This window comes from Synchiropus splendidus, chromosome 12, assembly GCF_027744825.2.
Source record: "Synchiropus splendidus isolate RoL2022-P1 chromosome 12, RoL_Sspl_1.0, whole genome shotgun sequence".
NCBI lineage: Eukaryota > Metazoa > Chordata > Actinopteri > Syngnathiformes > Callionymidae > Synchiropus > Synchiropus splendidus.
This window is the reverse complement of record NC_071345.1, coordinates 15,718,879-15,722,110: the sequence shown is the minus strand read 5'-3', so window position 1 is coordinate 15,722,110 and position 3,232 is coordinate 15,718,879. Positions and strand designations below refer to the sequence as shown.

At 40.0% G+C, this 3,232-nt stretch overlaps 1 protein-coding gene across 1 annotated transcript in view; it reads left to right on the top strand.

Moving 5' to 3' along the window:
* Positions 1-3,232, top strand: part of LOC128767982 (zinc finger protein 516-like) — an 85,135-nt gene that overhangs the window by 7,094 nt on the left and 74,809 nt on the right. The gene's annotated exons all lie outside the window — the stretch shown is intronic.

The window sequence follows — 3,232 nt, the reverse complement described above, 5'->3', positions numbered from 1 at the left end:
CCGTGGAGTCGGGCGACATCTACCGTCCAGTGTCGACTCAAGCCGCCTCCTCCAAATATTAAAGACGTATTCCTCCAATGACATATGAGTTATAGAATTATTTTATGTTATATTATTTTATTATGTTCATATTGTCATCTATTTGTATATTTGTATATTTGTATTTTTAACATATATATAACACACACACACACACACACACACACACACACACACACACACATATATATATATATATATATATATATATATATATATATATATATATATATATATATATATATATATATATATATATCTTTTAATTCTATTTTCATATTACAAAAACTATAGTTACCTACTAGACACGCATTGTAAAAAAGATACCTGAAATTATATATATATATATATATATATATATATATATATATATATATATATATATATATATATATATATATATATATATATATATATATATATATATATATCCGAGACAACCACTAAGTAAAAGTTAAAAATACAAATATACAAACAGAAGAAAATATGAAAATCATTTCAATAATTTACCATTATATATATATATATATATATATATATATATATATATATATATATATATATATATATATATATATATATGTGTGTGTGTGTGTGTGTGTGTGTGTGTGTGTGTGTGTGTGTGTGTATATATATGACCTCAAATATTTACATGTGAAATGTGATGTAACTTCACATCTTCGTCATGATATTGTCCTTTTTTTCCTTTTACAAAATCATAAAAGTTTATTTTTAAATATGGCCATTCTGAAGTCGACTGGTCCCGTTTCCCTTGGCCAGCAGAGGGAAGCAATGGGTCAATAACAAGATCAATGGTCCACGTGGAGGAAGCTGTGGAGCTTGAGTTCGGCCATAATTTATTCGATTTGTAAAGATGTGTAGTTTCTTGCAGTGATTTAAAAAGAAACATGATTCAGGGGGCTATGTTGTCAGGAGCCTCGTGGTCCTTGCAGGGTCACTCATGCAAACAGGTCCCTGATGAGAGGTCGGACTCAGCCTGGTCCAAATTGATTCATGAAGAGGAATGGATATGTTAAGTGTACCCTGCCTGGAGGGATACCGGGAACCAGGTATGGGAGTTGGGCCTGTCGGTGAGTATCTGGTTGCGCGGGTGACCCACGTTACGTACCATGGTCGGTGTGCAAAGCTGCCATAGCTGAACCTCGAGTGGTGAGCTGTGGCATGGAGGTCATCAGTGTCTCAAGGGACAGTAACCCAAGGACATCTTGGTGGACACAGAAGTCAGGGAAGCCGTCTGACTGAAGAAGGAGTCTTATCGAGACCTTCTGTCCAGTGGGATTCCTGAAGCAGCTGCTTCAGCTGTTGCTAAGGCTAAACAGCAGGTGTGGGAGGAGTTTGGAGAATCCATGGAGGAAGACTTTTGGTCGGCACCAAGGCGTTTCTGGAAAAATGTCAAGCATCTCAGGCCGCAGCATCTCTTTGAGGAACTCCTTAACATGGACAAACCACCCTCTGTAAGGGAGAAAGAGCTGGAGGATGATAGGCAGTCTTTGTCGATTTCTCTGGCTGAAATCTCTGTCATAGTCAAAAAGCTCCACAGTGGCAAAACTCCGGGAGTCAATTAGATTCGTCCAGAAATGCTGTAGGATCTGGGTGTTGAGGGGCTGTCTTGACTGACAAGCCTCTTCAACATTGCATGGATGTCTGAGTCAGTACCGGACGAGTGGCAGACTGGGTTGGTGGTTCCCCTATTTGAAAAGTGTTACCAGACAGTGTGTTCCAACTAGAGAGGAATCACACTCCTCAGCTTCCCTGCTAAGGGCTCCTCTAAGGTGGTGGAGCGGAGAGTCTGATCGATAGTTGAACCTCGGAATCAAGAGGAGCAATGTGGGTTCCGTCCCTGGCCATGGAACTACCAACTGTTTACTCTCTCAATAGTTCTCGAGGGTGACTGGGAGTATGACCTGCCAGTCTGCATTTGTTTTGTGGACTTGGAGAAGGCGTATAACTGGGTGTCTTCGAGAGTATGGGGTGCGAGGCTGCCCATAGATGGCCGTTCAATCTCTGTATTCCAAGAGCAGGAGTGTTGTCCAGATACTTCGGTGCAAGTCCATGTTACCAGTGGGGGGTTGGTCTCTGCCAGGGTTGTGCTTTGTATCCCACCCTGTTTTTGGTTTACATGGACATGATTTTGAGGCACAGCTCTGGTGGGGAGGGTTTGCGGTTTTGGTGGCCTGAGGATCCAGTCGCTGCTATTTGCAGATGATTTGGTTCTGATGGCTTCATCACAGTGTGAAAGAATAAGATCCCGAATACAAGTGGCTGGAATGATTTTTCTCGGGTCTCCCTTAGAGATAGGGTGAGAAGATCTGTCACTCGGGAGAGACTCGGAGTGGAGCAGCTGCTTCTCCACGTTGAGAGGAGTCAGTTGAGGTGGTTTGGGCATCTCATGAGGATACCCCCTGGACGTCTTCAGTCAGAGGTATTTCAGGCCCGGCCAGTAGGATGGAAACTGAGGGGTCGACCCAGGACCAAGTGGAGGGATCATATCGCAGCTGCTGCCCCCGCGACCCGGCAACGGATAAGTAGATGCAGATGGATGGATGGATTATGGTTTTATATTTAGTTTACAAAAAATAAAGGCTTTTATTTGTCCATTTTATATTTTGATTTTGAGTCACAGCAACAGGTTTTACATTTCCCCGGATTTAGTTCGAGAATATTTACATAAAAATCTGACAACATGAATGGATGGTAATTACATGTTTCTCGATTTCATAATGTTTAAGTCTCAAAACACGTTTTAACACGTCTTCTGTTCTTCTGATTTGACAAGCCCTCAACAATTGCTGTGGCTACTGCCACCTACTGGCCGAATCAGCTTATTGCTATTTATGATATTTCATACATTGATAAAAAGTTGCAAATAAATATAGAGCGTAACTTTGGGTGAAAATTAAGCTGTGCCTTCTGAGCTCTGAGGGCTTTGGATGGCTCATTGAAAATACTGATACCAGAGTAAACTGGTTGATAATAAGCCATATAGAAAAAAAAGCAAATAATGTGGTACCAAAAAAAGTTTTACAAAAAATATTTTCAAATAAAATAGAGCTTAATATGCACCAATATCTTGATGTTTTTTCTTGTGTTTTAATTGAATTCTGTCGACAGAAATAGACGATACATTTATGCAATATAAATATGTTAAACTTACTGTAAACAATCACATTAT